At 52.1% G+C, this 19,484-nt stretch overlaps 1 protein-coding gene across 4 annotated transcripts in view; it reads left to right on the top strand.

Moving 5' to 3' along the window:
* The first annotated feature begins 63 nt into the window (after positions 1-63).
* TP53I11 (tumor protein p53 inducible protein 11) overlaps positions 64-19,484 on the top strand; it is a 46,643-nt gene continuing 27,222 nt past the window's right edge. Inside the window, exons 1-2 of one of the 4 annotated variants that reach the window (XM_014950167.1) lie at positions 64-214; positions 17,864-18,042. The gene's annotated coding sequence lies outside the window, so the exon portion shown is untranslated. Of the gene's footprint in view, positions 215-14,325; positions 14,686-17,860; positions 18,043-19,484 lie in introns of those variants that run through there. The other 3 variants (XM_014950168.1, XM_014950169.1, XM_014950171.1) reach the window with 3 other exon arrangements.

Below are 19,484 nucleotides of genomic sequence, written 5' to 3'. Positions count from 1 at the left end.
GCGGGGCGGGGCGGGCGGGCGCGGTAAAGGCGGCGCCGCTGGGGCGGGCGGGGCTCAGTTTGGCCGGTTGCGGGCTGTGAGGAGCCGGCCGACCGGCCGCCCACCTTACCCCCTCCTCCGCCTTCCTCCGGGATTGCTTTGCTCATGGGGAAGCCGCACCGAGCCCTCGGGACATCCCCACACCTCCGCAGCCGCCGGGACGGGCGTTAGGGCGGTGAGTACCGTGCGAGCGCCGGCGGCCGGTCACAGCTCCCGGGTGTCCCCCTCGGAGACGGGGATGGATGGAAGGATGGACGGACTGGGGCGGCAGGAGAGGGAGCAGCCCCGTCCTGGCCGTGCCCGGTCCGGGTGGGATGGGTTGGGGGGGAGCAGTAGCCGTGCCGCCCTGTGAGGGGGTGCGCAGGTGGGTGCCTTGGCTGGGAGCTTTGTGGTGAGGGCTTTCCTCCTCATCCTCCCTCGGCTCCAAGGCTGCCATCCCGTCTGGCTTCTTCCCTGGAAGGGCCCATCCTGCCTTTTGTGCTTGCTCGGGAAGGGTCACGGGAGGAGCGTGTCCCCCCACATGGGTGCCTCAGGTGCCTGAAAGGGGAGGTGGTGCCCTGATCTTCCCCGTGGGTGGTTCAACCATCCCTCGATGGTTGAGCCCAAGGCTGTTTTCCCATGGGATGCATCCTGGTAGGTGGGCTGGGGCGCCCTGGCTGTCAGGGAGGGGTTGGCTGTAGGGGGGGACGGGGTGGTATTTGTCGGGAAGGGTCACGGGAGGAGCGTGTCCCCCCACATGGGTGCCTCAGGTGCCTGAAAGGGGAGGTGGTGCCCTGATCTTCCCCGTGGGTGGTTCAACCATCCCTCGATGGTTGAGCCCAAGGCTGTTTTCCCATGGGATGCATCCTGGTAGGTGTGCTGGGGCACCCTGGCTGTCAGGGAGGGGTTGGCCGTGGGGGGGACGGGGGTGGTATTTGGGCTGGGGATGGAGATGGGGTGAGGAGAGCTGCAATGCAGGAGGGAGCCAGGGAGAGGAGATGGGACATTGTGGAGGGGGGAGGCATGATAAGCCAGCTCTCTGTGGGCTGTGCATCCTTGCCCGTCTCCCCGTGCCACTTGTAGGGCCCGACTGTCCCAGCTGAGCAGCTCCAACAGAGCAAACCAGGCTGAGGAGGAAACAGCACCTTAATTCAGTGCCTGTTCCTTGCCCTGCCCCAGCGCTGCTTGGAGTTGGGGTCCACCAAGCCTTTCCCTCGCCTGAGCAATGTCCCTCTCCTCCTTGCAGCAAAAAGCCCCAGCTGCAAGTGGTTAAACAGGTACCGTTTAATCCACCCCCGCTGTCTGCAGAGGCTGGGAGTTACAAATGCCAGCAGCAACCAAAAGCCTTTGTTGACGTTAGGGCTACCACCAGTACAGCTGAGCCATGAGAAACTACCGAGTGTGCAAAAGCACGGGCTATTCTGGACTTGGCATAAATAACTTGCTCAGTAACTCTGCCTGCACTAAAGCTGGGTCTGCTGAATAAATGACGTTCGGGGCCTGTGGATGAGGAAAGTGTGGTTGTTGTTTGTTTGTTGTTGTTTTATTTTAAACAAATAAATAGTAGTTATGCTTCAGGCAGGGGAGTCTCCCCTGGGAGGAGGTTTTCGCAGAAAGATTTTGGAGAAAACCCAAAACAAACAGGATCTCCAGGCTTGGAATGAAGGTGCCTTAATTAGCCCTAACCGTGTCTCACCTGATGTGTGTTAGTGGTTTGCGAGGGGTGCTGAGAGCCAGCTGTGTCCTGGTGCCCTCAGCAGAGAGGGGCTAGGTACTGATGGTGGCCAGGAAACATGGGACTTGGTTGCTTACAAATGTGCCCATGTGTTTTTGTTCCTTGTCTGCTGTGCAATCAAAGGAGCTCTTCTCTAGACAGGGGGTTTGTCCCAACTAGGAGGCTGAAGAAATGGTATCTGCCGTGCAGTCCCAAGGGAAACTCATCCCTTCTGCTTGTGCGCCTGTAGTGAGGATTTATTGTAGAGCGATGTGGGCAGAAGAGCACCTCCAGAGACTTGCTTCAGGGGGCTCTGGGTGATGTGTGGCCATTGATCTGTAGGAGCATAAACTGCAGAGATGCTCAGCCCTGAGATCTTCTGTCCATTCGGAGCTGCTTGGAGGCGGGGGCCTGATCCAAAGAGAAATGTTCTTCTATTGTTCTCGGTGACCACTGAGTGCTGAAGTGTGCAGAATGCCTGGGTTAGCTTGTCCTGCAGCTCTCTGAATGTCAAAGTGCTTAGCAGAAAGGGTATGGGACTGGGAGGGATCGTTCCGTGTGCTGGTTGCAAGCATCGCTTTGAGCCGTTCGGATCACAATCTGTTCCTTGCGATGTGTTTGGTAACGCCTCCATCCAGTAAGTACCCAAATTTCTGATGAGAACTGCTAAATGCTGCTACAACACAAAGAATGTCTCCCTCTGCTGCGGGCAGGATGGGCTGCCGTGCCACCGGGCTGCCCAGGAGGCTGCATGTTGACTTGAAGTGGAGTTGGGGGCTCTTCTGAGCTGGCAAAAGTGAGAAGGGACCAACAGGACTATGAAGCGGAGGTGTCTGCCTTCCTAGTGCTATGTTTTTTGGTTTCAGGCCGTCTCGTGGCACAGGAAGGAAAAAAAAAAACACACGTGTACCAGAAAGATGTTGAGATTGTTTATATTCTGCTCCTGGCCTGGTGCCAGGGGGACTAGCTTGGTGACCTTGGCACTGTTGGGACATTATTTATAGAAAGCAGATCTTCTGGGTTTTGTATTTTTGACGTAGGAATGTGAGAACAAATCCTAGGAGGAAAAGACCCGGTGCTGGCCCCCAAATATGTTAGGACTTTCTCCAGGCCTGGAAAAACAACACTTAAGAGGTGACCAGGTGTTCCCTGTTCCCATTGCTTCCTGCCTTCCCCTGGAAAACAGGGGTTTGATTCTGTCCTGGAGATCACGGGCTAGCACTAGTTCATTCCGTGTTTGAAGATTTCATGCTCAAGAGGCTGAAAGATATTCACAAAGACAAATCTGGCTATAACCAAAGACAGTTTGATGGTTCAGACGTGAAGGGACATGACAAATGACTCTCTGGTCTTCTCGTGTTTCTTCTGTTTGTGAAGCTCTTTGCCATCTGCAGGGGTTAATGGATTTCAGTGTGTTTCAGTGCCCATCTGTGGTGCTGGTTAGTGCCTGCCCCCGGATGACAGATGGAGAAAATGAGGTTGGGAGACAGGCAGGGTCTGCACTGAGCGACCCACCACGCAGGAGCCCGTGCTGGCTCCTGATAGAACCCCAGCCACAAACTTCCCCTCCAGGTTTCAGAATGTGGGTACGTTTCTCACCCGCATCCTGTGATGGGGGGGCGTGTTTCAGTTGGGTGAATCTGCAAATGTCTTTCTATCCTTCTGTACGCAAAAAAGGAATTTATTGAGCACATTTGTGCATTGGTTTTGGTGGGGAAAACCTTCCCTGACTCATCTATACCATACCTTGGTTGAACCCACGTACTCTGCTTTACCCAGGTCATCTTATAGGGCAAAGCCAAGGACCTCAAGGGATGTCCAGTGCTTCAAACAGAGAGATCTTTCACCAAAACGGGGAAATGGGTATAAAACTATTATAGCTGGGTTTAATGCTAATGGTGAGAGACTGATGCTGGGGGTCACAAACCCTGTGCTTGCTTTCCGGGGCCAAAATCAGAGCCCTGTGTTGCTGCAGGGCTTCCTAGGAGTTTTTGTTAGGGATTTGGATTAAGATAATCTAAATCAAAGATGCCGAGGAGAGCATGGGGAGGAAACCAGTTAGAAATAAATCAAAGGGGCAGCTCGTCAGCCGGGTCTCCTGGGGAGCGGTATTAGCAATATGAGTTGATGTAGCGGGAGACGCCCGCACAGGAGTGATAAATAGCGGCCGCTGGCTACCTAATTCTTTGTTTGAAGGGATTCTGTGTTTTCTAGGGAGATTAGCGGGTAGTCCCCTTCGCAGCTGCCTGCTGCTGCCGTTGGAGGAGAGAAATCCCCCCCCCTTTATTTTTTTTTCTTATGAAAATCAGGCCCTGCTTCAACTGCGGGCCTTGGGCCGGCAGGTGCAGGCCCGGCTGCACACAAGGCCTCACCGCCCTCTTGTTTTCAGCGTATCCTGCCCGGGGCTGAGAAAGCAAACAGCGTGGGGCCGTGTCAGCAGCCGAACAAGAGACTGACAGAGAAAACCCAACCCGCCAAGTCTTCAGGAAACTCTGCGGGTGACTCAGCCGGCGTTTTCCCCTGAGGGCGCCGCTCATTCCGTAGCCCATTGCGCTCCTTTGTAGTGGTGCCATCTTGGGAGCGAAGTACGAACCTCTGGTCTCCGGTTGTTTGCGGCGGCGGAAAGGCCTGAGAGGCTTTTCCAGCTGACAGAGGTTATTTTGGGCATCCTGCTGCTGAGCCCTAAAATCACTCCAGCCCCATGTTGGCAGTCTCTTCCCAGGCTCACAGCTGGGCCTGATGTAGATGCAGATGGCCATGGCCAAAAGATTAGGTAGCTTCCCCAGGTCAGCCTGTGGAGGCCGTGCTTCCTCACCCATCTTCAATATAGCCAAGAAGATGCCTTTAATTCATCCTTCCTGGCTGTCTCGCCCTGCTTTGCTCTGCAGGACATACATGCACCCCGCCTTGGGCAACAGATGCTGGTCCCCTCTATGGTGTTACTGCAAAGCTGTGAGGGACACATGAGACATGGCGTGGGGACACGTGGGTGATGGCATGGGCACAGCCTGGGTGCAGTGAAGATGTTCACAGAATCACAGAATGATTGGAATGGACCTCAGGAGATCATCTAGTCCCTGCCAGAGCAGGTTGCACAGGAATGTGTCCAGGTGGGGTTTGAATGTCTCCAGAGAAGGAGACTCCACCACCCTGGGTAGCCTCTTCCAGGCTTTGCCACCCTCACAGGAAAGAGTTCCAGAAAGAAGCCTATTTTCTCAGGAAGCAAAGCATTTTAAAGGTCTGTGATTTTAAGCCATGCCGAGCTCTTCTGTTGGATGCTTAATTTTAGCTGACTGGCACTTCATTCGGGGCAAATGCCCTGTGTATTCCAAGGAGGTCAAAATGCAAGCTGTCTCCTTGCAGACAGGAGAGGGAAACTCAAAAACCGCCATACTGAGTCCAGAGGCGCTGAGTGGTGTTTGGTTTTCACCAAAATTTTATTTGTGGCCTAGGAAAAAAAACACAGCACTGTAAGAGCTGCTTAATAGCTATAAAGAGCGCCCAAATTTTGCTTCGCAGAAAGCAGTAGTGGAAATCTGCCAGGAGTCAAAGGCTCTGCCAAACAGGATTGAAGAATTTAGACCATCTGTCTGTGCATTCCCAGGTTGTTTTCATGGTAAGTGGGAATAAAACGTAGCTGTCTTAATCCCAGCATTGCTGGTGGAGTCTCTGGAAGTGCTGGGCACAGATCTGGTGTGCTTCTGAACAGCAGGCACCTCTAGTGCATCTTTCCACCCTCTCCCCCCCCTCCTTACCCTGCCTGGTGCAGCCATTTGCTTATTGCAGTGTATGAATGTGTTCTTGCCTTGTCTGCTGGCAAAGACCCAGCTGCTTGTACGTACATCACAAATTCAACAAGTCCCTTCCATGAGCTGTGCCAATGTCCACTGTTTAAATCTCTGGACAAGTAGGATGGATTGAGGGTTGATGGATGGAGGAATAATAAAGCACTTGAGCTTATCTTCTCCAGCCAATTTATTCCCTGCTCCACATCACCCTGCGGACCAAGTGCCTTTCAGTGGTGCTTGCAGAGAATGTGGGGGAGAAGAGACCAGCCCATAGTCCCCAGAGCCACAGCTGCACGGGAATGACATTTCAGGTAAGATAATGGGGAAAGTGTTGACTCTAACCTGGCACTTCTGTGTCATGAGCACTTTTGAGCAGGAGGCCCTGCTATATCCTTGCTGATAGAGATGTATGTATACGCAAAGCTCAATGAGTGTGTGTACACACTCATTCTGTTGTTGCATGATGCTAATATTACTGGAGCTTGTTGCGTTCAAGTGTCCAAAATTGTATTCAAGTGCTTAAAATTGTAGAAATGAGGGAAGGTCCTTAAGCAGCCCTTGATAGTAGAGATGAGACATCTGGCAACTCTGCATTTTCATGGTTGCTTGAGACCCTGATTTGTTGGTGCTGGTGCCGGTAGCACTTGGCTTCCCAGATGTCGCCTCTCACTCCCTGGGTAGAGGAGTCAAACAAAGGTAGGTAGTCAGTGTGTAATTTGGCAAGGAAAAGGACTAGTCAGTAGTACCTTTATCCTTTCTTTCCTAAGGCTTCTCTTGCATGCACCAGGTGGGATGGGGAGAGAACTCCTTGACTGTGGGCCCTCTCAGGAAGGCCATCTAGTCCCATCTCCCCACAGTCAGCAGGGACACCCCCAACTAGACCAGGTTGCCCAGGGCCTCATCGAGCCTCTCCTTGAATATCTCCAGGGAAGGGGCCTCAACCACCTCCCTGGGCAACCTGTTCCAGTGCTCCACCACCCTCACAGTAAAGAACCCCCTTCTAATCTCCAATCTAAATCTGTAGATTTGTGTAGGACTTGTGGGCCCTCTTAGTTTTTCTCACATATCCTCCATCACCAGGGCTATTGATGCCATACACTGGCATCCACCTCTTTGTCTCCTCTCTGTTATAAAACGAGAAATCTTGCTCTAGTTCCTTAGGCTGATATGTGTTCCTCTGTGGCTGTGACTAGTAACAGCAGGTCTACTTAGGACATATCTTCTCTGTGCCCAGCAGAAGAGAAGGGAACCCCTTTCCTTGCAGGTTGTTGTCTACCTTTTTTTATAATTCCAAAGTGTGACTCCGTGCTGTGAGATGGGCAAAAGTGATTTGGTGCTTGCTTAGAACTGGGTAGTGAAAAGTTAACTCCAAGGATCAAGGATTTGTCTTGCCCATCCATGTAAAAGCAATCAAAAACCTAGTCTCGCTCATCTTCTAGGCTCCTCCTGTGGTCTATGGAAAGAGGTAAAGCCATTGCAGGAGATGATGCATCTTGTCCTAAAATAGGCACCTCTGGGGTATGGCTCACCCTGCCTGTCTCCCAGGGAGCTAAAAAGAGGGAGGTGAAGAGAAATACAGGTTCTTGTTGTCGTTGGCACTTCCAAGCCCCACTCTCTCCACCTGTGAAATACTTTTATTCTGAGCTGGGGACAGACTGTCTTTGTGTGCGATCCTCGTAGTGCGTGTACACTGGCCTTTTGTGGAAGCTGGAGAACCTCTCGCCCATCACAGGCATTGTCTTTTTCGATCTTCTTTATATTATTTCCTCCTTCTGGTGAAAGCTTTCTAAAGGGTACTTGTGCGCTGAATACCCATTGCTGATAATGCACATCATGAAATCCAAAAAGAAGGTTGAGATTAAATGTCACGCACTTCGCAGTCGGGGAATTGAAAGAGCCTTGTTGATCTGTGCATAATTCGGGGGTTGACAGCTCATGCATAAACAAACGTGCACATACACATACATGCCTGCATGCCCAGAGTCTTTTTCCCCTGATTTAGCAGCAAATAAAAGCAAAGTCAGGTTTGTGTCAGCTCCTTGAGGGGGGATGTGGGTGGGTGCAGTGTTTGTGGTGAAAGCCTGTGGGTTCTTCAGAGCTGTTTGACCCGAGAACCACACTGGCTTCTTGGTCGTGTGGTGGGCTTCCCTTCTGCATTCCCCCCACGGTGTGGCACCGCACCAAGCTGGAGATGCTTTGGTTTTACATGGATGGGTTTAATCTTACCAGGAGGATCTTTTAGGAGGAGCTTTGGGCATGTGTGAAGGTGGTATTGATGTGAGGTTCACCTCAAGGTTGCCACACAGGGAATGCAGACAGATGGGAAAAAAAATGGAAGTCATGCTAAGCTGGTTGTTCCTCAGGCCAGGAAGGGCATTTTTGCCTCAAACACGTTGTGTGTGATGAACTGAGTGCTGCATGGGTGTCCGTAGCCTTCTTCCACAGCACAGGGTGTCACCAGCAGACAGTCTGGTGGGGTACGGTGCCTGGAAAGTCACCTTTGAGATGCTGTACCCTGTGTTAACTTGGGCGGTAGGTTTACTTTTCACATGCAACTGGGAAAAATGAGGTGTGAGAGGTTAAATAAGCTGGTCTGGGTTGCAGGGAAGGGCAGCAGTTCCGCCAAACCTATAATCTAGTTGAGGTTTGCTATTTTGTGCACTGGGCTGCAATTCTCTGCCTGAAAACAGCTGGTTTCACTGCCAAGTGCTTTGTTGCAGGACAGAGCTGTACTTGTGGCTCCTCCTGGTTCTGGGGGATGCTGCAGGCTGGTGATCCACAGACACATCCCCGTGTACCACCCGCTGCCCCACCGGCAGCCCGCTAGGAATTTCTTTCAAGGTGGTTTGCCACCAACTTGTGAATTAGCAGAGGCTGCGCTGGCTCTGCCAGCAGCTATTTAGAAGTTTCGCTCTTCTAAATCTGGCCTCCTAGCTCCTGTTTGCCCAACATGGGGGAATTTTGCATCTCACATTTTTAGCATTAACCTGTTGCTATAGAAACCGCTAAGGTGTCAGAGGGAGATTTTTGCCACTTTGGGAGTAGGCTACCAAGTAGTTGAAGTCTGTGTTTTTGTTGGGAGGCCCTTCTGCTAAGCAACTCCCCGAGCCTGTCTGCATGTCTGTGCTTGTTTCGAGTCTCAGGAGTCACGAGGGAGTGATAAACCTGGAGTTGTAATTGCATGCAAATAAGCAGGGCTTAATATTGGCAAATTGTTAAGGGAGGAAGTGAGAACGTGTTCCCAGGCTGTAGGAGATGGGTCCAAGTGGTGTGTAGTCCAGGGCTGAGACATAAGAGGTGGTATTGATCTTTAGCACCATAAATGGTTAATCGAGAAGCAGGAGTCATGCTCCTGGCTGACATCTCCCAGCAGGGAGCCTGGGACAAAACTGCTCCCTGTGGCTTCTCTCTCCCCTGAGCCTAAAGTACAGGTAAATGCCAAAATACTCTTCTGGTCTGGCAGCCCGAGTTGTCTTTACTAACCTGTCTCAGGACATCATCACTGTGCAGCAGGACCCAAAGTCAGTCCTCGCACATCAAACCGGAGCTTTTATTGATATATTCATAGAAAAATAATACAGACTTGATTTATTAACATACAATTTGTTATTAGTTATGAATTGTATGTATTTATATAAATAATATGCTCTTACAGAATGTGGATATGACTGTGTAATATGGGAAATGCTCTACAACAGTGCTGGTGACAACTCAGCTGTTGATGGATGGGTACCAGGCCATTCCCCATCAGGCTTGATTTACAGGACTTCTCTGTCCAACAAGCAAATTTTATGGCTTGCACAAGAAGAGGGGTGAGTGCTGTGACTGACGGTGTGCCTGGGACTCGGGATATGTCCTAGCTAGACCAAAAGGCAATCTCCCTGCTTAATGCAAATTTATTCGTCTGCCCTTTTTTCCTCCCCCCCTTCTTTGTGTGTGCCTAGACTGCACATCTGGTCATATCATGACAGACTATGGGAGAAGAGGAACCCTTTGTTTTCTACAAAAATGGAAGAAAAAGAAAAATCTGCTGGTGCTGGGGTGTCCTGCAGCAGCTGTTCTCGGGCTGGGAGTGCAAATCCACTCCTGAAACAGATCAGGAACCTGCTTTTGGGGTGGTGGAGTGGTACTTCACTCATTTAATCTTCCATTTCATGGTTGTAGACATATGGGTAGTTTATAAATTGTGGTAGTTGCATTGTACCAGGTACCAAGTTACTAGACTGCGGATAAATAATGTTGCTGGAGATGTAGTTCATCTTCTTTTGGGGGAGAACCCATCAAAGGTGGCTTTAAAATCACCATCCCAGTGACGCTGTGCAGAGTGACGTCGTGCTCGTGTGTGAATGAGGGGACTGAATCTCCCAGATTGTAATTTCTTACAATTTTAAGTTCTGGAAAGGGATGGAGCTGGAGGATTGTTGGGAATAAAGGGGATCAGCTTCCTGGAAGGTTTGTGAGTGGAAATCGTCAAATGCTTTGGGAGCACGGTGGAAAGAAGATCTGGGGAGGTTTGAGGTTGTTGGGGGAAGAAATGCCAAGATGCCCCATTTTACTGTGATGGTCCAGTATTCAGCGGTGCCGTGGGTGTGGGCTTCTCCCTGGTCCCAGGGTTGCTTTCCATAGAGCTTCTTTGAGCCAGTGTCGTTCCTCAGGTATGAGGCAGAGGAGATGAAATACTGAGTTGCATCAGATTCTTTTTAAAACCCTCCTTTATTACCCTATTTGGTTGCAGGGCTCTCCTGGCTTTTTAAAACTGCTCTTTTCCAGTAGCAAGGGTGGATTTACTTAGGGTTTTTTTGTGTTTTGTTTTTTATTTTTACTTGTGTGTGTGTGTGCATATGGGTTTTATTTTTCATTCTAATGTTTCCTTGTAGAAATCATCTGCAGGACAGATGGCCCACTAAGCTTCTGGGACTGTCTCCCACAAACACCTGTCTAAGGCAGCTGGGAAATAAAAGAGGAATTCTTCTTTTAATGCCCTTAAAGAAATACAGCACCCCATCCCAATATGTCTTATTTCCTTCCCTCTCCATCCTCCCAGCTCCCCGGGAAACTTGGCTACCTGGTGGTGGCTGCCTGGGGTGAAGGTCAGGGACTTGGTGGTGGATGTGGGCTGAGGCTGGGACAGGGCTGCCTGAGCCATTGGGGAGAGCGAGGACAGATTTGGGGTGATGGATTGCTGGGCTTGGCCAGGCTGAGAGCTTCCACGGCAGGGAGGAGGATGATGGAGGGCATATAATATGTAAGTGATACAGATGGAAGCCACTCAAGCAGCAGATTGTACCGTGTGTCCTTTGTATTTGCAGCCAAAACACTCCTCAGCGGCAAGGCTTGAGGGAGCTGGATGGTGTGGCCAAGCACACCCATGTTGGATGAAACATGGAATCGTAGAATGGTTTGGGTTGGAAGGGACCCTAAAGATCATCCAGTTCTACTCCCCTGCCCTGGGCAGGGACACCTCCCACCAGACCAGGTTGCTCCAAGCCCCATCCAGCCTGGTTGTGAACCTGTCCAGTGATGGGGCAGCCACAGCTTCTCTGGGCAACCTGGGACAAGGTCTCACCACCCTCACAACAAAGAATTGCTTCTTAATGTCTCATCTAAATCTCCCCTCTTTCAGTTTAAAACTGTCACCACTCATCCTATGTCTCCCCTCCCTGATCAAGAGTCCCTCCTCATCTCTCCTGGAGCCCCTTGAGGGACTGGAAGGGGCTCTAAGGTCTCCCCGGAGCCTTCTCTTCTCCAGGCTGAACCCCCCCAACTTTCAGCCTGTCCTCACAGCAGAGGGGCTCTAGCCCTCAGAGCATCTTCATGGCCTCCTCTGGACCTTCTCCAACAGGTCCATGTCCTTCCTGTGCTGAGGACTCCAGAGCTGAACACAGTGCTCCAGGTGGGGTCTCCCCAGAGCGGAGCAGAGGGGGCAGAATCCCCTCCTGTGGTGGGGCTGGGTGTCCCACCAGGCCACATGTGGGGTGTCACGTGTGTTGGTGGCCATGCCGGGTGCCTGACCCGGTGTGTTCAGCGTGTGGCAGGGGGCCCAGCCAGCTGCAGCTTGGGGCAAACAGGCGTTTCTCCCCAGACGTGAAAGCCTGAGCATGTTTGCTCCCCGTGGAGGGGTTGGTGTCTTGCTGCAGGTGGTAGGAGTGTGATGGCTTAATTATAGCTCCCGTTCGAGACGCTGGTAGAGCAACAGGGCTTTTTGTGTCTTGTTCTGGGGAAGCCAAGCGCTTCGCAGCTTTTGATTGCTATATAACACATCCTGTGACACGGAAAGAAACTTCCCCATGCTCCCTGCAAAAGGAAATGTGAAACCTACAGGCAATAAAATCCTTCAGCTGGGCCGTACCTCCCAGATGGTACAGCTTGGCCCTCGGTGATGGTGCTGCTTGGGGCTGGATGTTGTTCTGGCCACAGGAGAGCTGGGATGGAGGAGAAGATCTGCATCAAGGAGGGTGCAGGGGCTGAGCCTTCCCCGGGGGATGCAGCCTTAGGGATGTGTGGGAAAGGCTGAGCAGGCTTTGGGTGCCCTCTTCTGCCTGCAGGGACAACAGGGTAAGGAACACAAACCAACTCTTGACCCCCACAGCGTGTTGTCCCCTGCTGAGTGGTGGTGCTGGCCACATCCACGGCATTAGTGCTTGCTGGAGCTGTGTTAGGAATGGGGTGTCACCGCCTCGCAGGTGGTGGCTCCAGGGCTAGCTCTGTGCTGCTCACAAAGAGCATTGGAGGGTGACTGGCCATGGGGCACGTCTAACCTGCAGGGTGAGCTTTGGATGTGCCTCAGGCAGCTCTTCCTGCATCGCAGGTGGTTTGGGTTTTGAGGTTTCCTCTGGCTTGTCTGTAGGAAATGATCAGGAGGCACCCAGTGAAGATGTCTTTTCACCTAGGTTTTTTGCTTTGCCTTTCCGTTATGTGTAGGGGCAGGAGCACACATAAGACAGATCTACTGTCCAGGTTGGTAGGTTTCCCTATGGAAGACAGTGTCCCTGTGCCTGTTGGAGTTCCTTAAGGAAGCAGCAGGGCTGTGGCAGAGGTGGGAATGAACCTCTGGCAAGATGTGTTTCCTACTGGTGTTGCAAAGAGCCTTCTGCACCAAATGGGCTGGTGTTGATGTGGGAAGGGAGTCCTGTGTACCTGGCTCGTTACAGGTGAGAAATCTGAAGTATCCCTGTTGCTTAGGTGTACAGACTGTGCCAGACTGAGCGGCAGCAGCAGCCACATTATGCTGCCCTGGTGGCTGAGTGCTAATTGTTTTTACTGCCTGAGCATCAGGTTATTTTTGGCTTGATCAAGTTTCATTCCCTGCCGGTCTCTGAGGCTTCCTGACCAGCAGAAACCGCTTTAGGAGCGTTTCTCATCGCTAGGGTGGAGAACTTAACACCCCTCATCCAGGGCATGGGTCACAGTATACTCCTCCCAGCAAAAAAATGCAAATTATTCTGGTGTTGTTTTAAGATGCGTTGCTAGCCCCGGGTGTGCGAAGCTGTGTGCTGCAGCTGGAGTGAAAGAAATCCACTGGGAGATGGGGACAGTGATGGACTCCTGCAGCTGGCTGGTGGCAGAGAGGTCCTAATCATCTAGATGTCTGTTCTGGATAGAAATCTAGGCAGGGAGCTGGTTCAGTCACCATGGGTTTGGGACATAAAAATACAGCATGAATCATAGAACAGAATCATAGAATAGTTTGGGTTGGAAGGAACCTTTAAAGATCGTCTCCCCCTGCAATGAGCAAGGACATCTTCAACTTGATCAGGTTGCTCAGAGCCCCGTCCAACCTGACCTTGAATATTTCCAGGGATGGGGCATCTACTGCCTCTCTGGGCAGCCTGGGCCAGTGCTTCACCACCCTCATCATAAAAAAAACTATTCCTTATATCTCATCTGAATCCACGCTCTTTGAGCTTAAAACCATTACTCCTCCTATTGCAACACACACTTGCTGGAAAGTTTGACCCCATCCTTCTCACAGGCCCCCTTCAGGTACTGGAAGGGGCTCTAAGGTCTCCTGGAGCCTTCTCTTCTCCAGGCTGAACTACCCCACCTCTCTCAGCCTGTCCTCACAGCAGAGGGGCTCCAGCCCTTGGAGCATCTCCATGGCCTCCTCTGGCCCCATTCCAACAGGTCCATGTCCTTCCTGTGCTGAGGGCTCCAGAGCTGGACACAGAGCTCCAGGTGGGGTCTCCCCAGAGTGGAGCAGAGGGGGCAGAATCCCCCCCTGGCCCTGCTGGCCACGCTGCTGGGGATGCAGCCCAGGATGGGGTTGTGTTTCTGGGCTGCAAGCACATGTTGCTGGATCATGTTGAGCGTCTCATCCACCAGCACCCCCAAGTCCTTCTCCTCAGGGCTACTCTCAATCCATTCTCTGCTCAACCCATCTTTGTGCTTGGGACTGCTGTGACCCAGGTGCAGGACCTTGCACTTGGCCTGGTGGAACTTCATGAGGTTTGCACGGACCCACCTCTCAAGCCTGTCCGGGTCCCTCTGGATGCCATCCCCTCCCTCCAGCTTGTGACCAGCTTAAATGTGTGAACCTTTTACCCATCATCCTGGCTTGACTCCGGTTCATTTTTCTCCTCTGCTTGCACGGATGGGAAGTGCCCTCCAACCCTGGGAGTGAGAGGTACTGGAGTGCCACCTCCTCTCTCTTAACCACCTCCCTGGATGGGTAGGCAGCTCTGGCTGCTGCAGCAGCGTCGCGTGTGCGGTGGAGTCTCCCCTCTCCCCTGCTGCAGACGCTGGGAGGGAGGCAGGGAGGCTGGGGGAAGAGCTGTGGAGGTGGGGAGAGATTTGAGCTATCATTAGCGTGGCACCGGTGGAGGTTTCTTTGCACCACGAAGCAAAATTGGGTGCAGTATGCTGAGCTGCTGAGCCGGGGAATAGACGCTGAAAGGAGCCTGCAAAGAAAAAGGATTTTGGAGGAAAAAAAACCCAAACCAAACCCTCTTTCAGCTGCACATAAGCACTGCCTGCCACCGAGAGCCGTGCCGGGGAGTAGGAATTGCCTGTTTATGGTGATTGATCTGCGCAGCCCCTGGGATGCTCAGGAAACGGCTTAAGGAGAGAAGAATCCCGGGAGGAGGAGGAGGTGGAGGTTCCCCTTTGAAAACGCACGGGCTAATAGAAAACATCCTGTAGATTGTCAGTGTGTCAGGAGACATTAACGTAAGTATAAGGCTTTCAGATCCTCGGCATCTTCCGTCTGAATGTCGTTGAATTAGCACTAATGCGTTCGTTAGCTCATTATTCGTTAATACTCAGTATTCGTTAAACTGGCTCTTTCTCTGGAAGGTGGGGATAATGAGATGTGGGACCGTGCCGTAGCTGTGCTGAGTGTGGTGGGAGTGTATATTTCTATGTTCCAGAATGGCCTTTGGTGATTGTTTTATTGGCACTTACATCTGGCCTGCGTTGTCCCGGCTCTTGGACAGTGGTCTGCCACAAATCAGTGGAAAAATCTTAACGGGAGAGCAGTGCTAATGATGATGTGGATAAATTTCCACCAACTCCTGCCCTGACAGCAACTGGCGAGACGACCGAAGAAAGCAAATTCTGGTCTGTTTGGCCTGTGGTCAGTTACAAAACAGCCTCTGTGACCACAAAACTGTTCTTTGCTGTCTCCATCAGCGAGTCATGGAGTCTCCCCTTCAGCCCTCACCACTGTCCTGTGCTTCTTGCCCTCAGGAGAGATTCTGGAGATCTGAAGATGTCTTCTCCCTCCCCCTTTTTCTCCCTCTTCACCCCTCACCCCCCCTTGCTCTCTCTCTTTTTACTACTTTTCCTTTTTATGTCTTTTTTTTTTTTCCTTTGTTTTTCCCATCCCATCTTCCCTTCCCTGGCCATTTCTGCCCATGAGGACAGAGCAGGAGGTGTGGGCAGCAGGTTTTCCCTAGCAAATAGCCGAGGGGAGTCTGGAGATGCTGGCTGGTGTGGCCAAGCACACTCAGTACCACTGAGGACAGAGCAGGAGGTGTGGGCAGCAGGCTTTCCCTAGCAAGTAGCCAAGGGGAATCTGGAGGTCCCGGCTGGTGTGGCCAAGCACACTCAGTACCCCAAGTTCAGTACCACAAATCATAGAACCATAGAATGGTTGGGGTTGGAAGGGACCTTAAAGATCATTGGGACACCTCCCACCAGACCAGGTTGCTCCAAGCCCCATCCAGCCTGGCCTTGAACCCCTCCAGGGACGGGGCAGCCACAGCTTCTCTGGGCAACCTGGGCCAGGCTCTCACCACCCTCACAGCAAAGAATTTCTTCCTAATATCTCATCTGAATCTCCCCTCTTTCAGTGTCAAACCCTTCCCCCTTGTTCCTATGGCTCCCCTCCCTGATCCAGAGTCCCTCCCCATCTCTCCTGGAGCCCCTTGAGGGACTGGAAGGGGCTCTAAGGTCTCCCTGGAGCCTTCTCTTCTTCAGGCTGAATCCTGCCAACTCTCAGCCTGTCCTCACAGCAGAGGGGCTCCAGCCCTCGGAGCATCTTTGTGGCTTCCTCTTGACCTTCTTCAACAGGTCCATGTCCTTCCTGTGCTGAGGACTCCAGACCAGCAAGCCTTGGGTCTCTCATCCCTGGGGAGGGCTTTGGTGGTGCTGCTCAGGCCATCAGGAGCTGCCCTGGGCCACGTGAGGGATGCAGGATGGTCTCAGAGTGGTCCTGAGGCTCGGCCTGAGAGAGGAGTGTTCAGCAGAGGGGTGTTGCTTCAGGATTGGGCTGGACAGCCTGGATCAGAAGAGGCTGGGCTAGAAATACCACAGCAACAGGTCTTCTGCCCTTTCAGCAGCAGTGTGGTTCTGGTGGGAAGCCACTCCATACCCAATCTGCTGAGTCTGGGTCTGCCAAGAGCAGAAAGGACTGCAGAAACTGTAATAAAAGAAATTTAAAAAAGGTCAAGCTTTCGTTTTTGACACATCACTCTAGCTTTGGGGTGGATTTTGTGTGCAGATTACTTAGATTTGAGTACCCACAAGTTATTGTGACAGTTTGGGTCAGCGAACCTCAGACATGATGAATCTTCTGAACTTTTCTGCTAGCAGCTACCTCTTGAGCTTCTTGCCTTGTGCTCGAGTGTTGGCATGAGTACACAGCTTCCACCTTCCTCCTGAGCAGTTGTTTTCCCTTGTCCCACTTCTGAAATATTTCTAGACCCATCTGGCTCTGTGCTGCCTTTCCAGGAACCTGAGCTTAGTTATTCAGTGGAATAAAAGAAAAAAAATAAATTGAAAAACAGCTGAACAAAACCCCCTACAGTCCAAAAGAAGGACCTGCACATCCAACTGGCTCGCTGAAAAGGGTTTTGCCTGTGGCCTGCTGAAAGGGTCTTATTAAATTGTCCATCAGGGAATTCAGTCTTTGCTCTGTCCCAGTGAGACCTCTTGGCTTTGTCTCGCAGAAGGAGATGTGTTGGGCACTCACAGACACGACCGTCTGCTCTTGTCCAGGCAGCCACGGGGAAGGGTTTCCTTGTGAGAAGGGCAATCCCTTGCAAGGCAGCGGGATGAGGCTGGCCTGCAGGGTGCCAAAATCACCAGTGCCTTGTTTCATGACTCCCCAAGGATTTGTGAACTCTTTGGACACAAAATTAAGTTCCTTTCTCCCGGGGCACGTGTGGGAAGGCTGGGCTGGGGTATGGAAATGCTGGTGCTGGAGCCCTGCTGGATTAGCTGCCCCTGGTGCCTCTGTGGGGGGCTCATCCGTGGGTCTCTGGGGGTGGGCAAGTGGCAAATGGGAGAATGTGTTGGTGTTCAACTGAGCCAAGACATAGTGAAGACCAACTGGAAGGAAAGACTTTCCAGGGTTTTACGGTTGCAGGTTGATGTAGAACCATTTCACAGGACTCTTGACACCTCTACCTTTGTACCGCCGTGCCCAGGCAAAAGAGATCTCTTCCACCCTACCTTCTGTCCCTTAAATTTGTCTTGTTCTTATCCCGGGTAGTATTTGTAGTTTCTAGTTGCCATCATCTTCCGTTTCCCATAAAACAACCTATCCACGAGGAAAGTCTTGCTTCTGGCTTGTTGTTCAGGGGCTGGCGTGTTCTGGCACGATGTGAGGGCTGCAACATCTTGGGGGGACACACAAATAAATACCTGGGACTTGTGTGGAATTTGGCCTGAAGTGGCAGCAGAAGGTTATGACGCCTGGCATGGGGAAAGCCAAAAGGCAAAGCGACACTTAGTGGCTTTAATTCCTCTAGTCTGGGGAGCATTTAATTCCCAAAACAGCAGAGAGGTTCTGTTGGGCATTGCCTCGTGCTGGGACGAGATCAGACTGTGGTTTTTTGGTGAAAAGCACTTATAGGTAAATGCCCACCCTAAAGCCACACTGCTCTGTTTTTCCTCTCAGCAGATCCCGAGGACAGCAGCATCACCCTGAGATGAGCCCACCACCAGGGCTCCCTGCCCCGGGACCATGAAGAGCCATCTCCCGGCTTAACAGGAAGATTTTTGTGGTGGTTTTTATTTTTTTATTTTTTTTTCTCTGAACCTCGTGGAATTTCATGTGACAGCGGAGCTGCTTCCCGTGGTCCCCCCCCTCCGCCACCTTGCCCTTGTTGTCCCCTCGCAGCCGGGGGCCACCATGGCGGCCAAGCAGCCCCCGCCACTGATGAAGAAGCACAGCCAGACCGACCTGGTGAGCCGGCTGAAGACACGCAAGATCCTGGGGGTCGGCGGGGAGGATGACGACGGCGAGGTCCATCGCTCAAAGGTGAGGGCAGGGCAGAGGGAAGCACGCGTGCGGTAGAGTCGTAGAGTCGTCTAGGTTGGAAGGGACCTTAAAGATCATCTAATCCAACCATCAACCTAACTAAGCACTAAAAAAATCACTAAACCATATTCCTGAGGACCATGTCAACCCGTCTTTTCAACATCTCCGGGGATGGTGCCTCAACCACTTCCCTGGGCAGCCCATTTCAATGCTGAATAACTCTTTCCTTGGAGAAATTTTTCCTAACATCCAATCTAAACCTCCCCTGGCACAACTTGGGGACAAGACCATTTCCCCTTGTCCTATCTCCTGTGACTTGGGAGACAAGACCAACCCCTGCTTCTCTACACCCCCCCTTAGGTAGTTATAGAGCACGAGAAGGTCTCCCCTCAGCCTTCTCTTCTCCAGACTGAACAACTGAACTGTCACATAAGACAGTAAGGGTAGAAAAAAAGTCTTCTGCCTGGGCAAACTGAGGCTTTGTTTGCCCTGGGGGTTGTTGGGTTTTTTCTTTTAGCATCTGACTTCCACAGCCTCTTTGGCCAAAACGGGGCTCCTAGTTCTGTAGGGCTTCCATAAAGCGAGGGGTGAAGCTTGTGGTGGCACAAGCAGTGCTGTCTTTGAGCAGTGGTGGACCACACAGCCTTCTGAGTGCATGGGAGCTGCCCAAAATGGCTTTTCTTGGTAACAGGGTGAGCTCTGCCCTCAAGCTACTTTCATCCATCCCTGAAATTGTATTGCCAAGGCACCCATGAGCTAGCTCGGAGCTGGTGCCTTAGGAGCATGGCACCACCAGTGCCCAGCTATCTGGTGGCCTGGACCACGGGAGTGGGGATTTAAGCAGGAAGAGGCCTGGATTGCAGATCAACAATACCGGAGCTGGAGGACAAGGGTGAGCTCTGCAGGAGCCCCGGCCTGGATGTTCTCTGGAGAACTTGCTGGCAGGGCATTGCTTGGCTCCTGCCTGCGTGTGGGGAACAGTGCAGAGCTCTCTGAGAGCTTTCTGCAACCAAAGGGTGCCCCAGGACCTTTCCCTGTTGCTGGTATGTGTAGCCTTCCCATCCACGTGGTTTGGGGTATCACTCTGGACAGTGCCAATGTGAGAGTGGGACAGATTCTGTGACACCCCGAGGGCTCTGCTGGAGCCCGTGTCCATCGGGGTGGTTCTGTGACACCCCGAGGGCTCTGCTGGAGCCTGTGTCCATCGGGGTGGTTCTGTGACACCCCGAGGGCTCTGCTGGAGCCTGTGTCCATCGGGGTG

This window comes from Calidris pugnax, unplaced genomic scaffold, assembly GCF_001431845.1.
Source record: "Calidris pugnax isolate Ruff unplaced genomic scaffold, ASM143184v1 scaffold68, whole genome shotgun sequence".
Lineage (NCBI taxonomy): Eukaryota > Metazoa > Chordata > Aves > Charadriiformes > Scolopacidae > Calidris > Calidris pugnax.
Note: the sequence above shows the minus strand (reverse complement) of the source record. Positions and strands in the feature narration are given on the sequence as shown.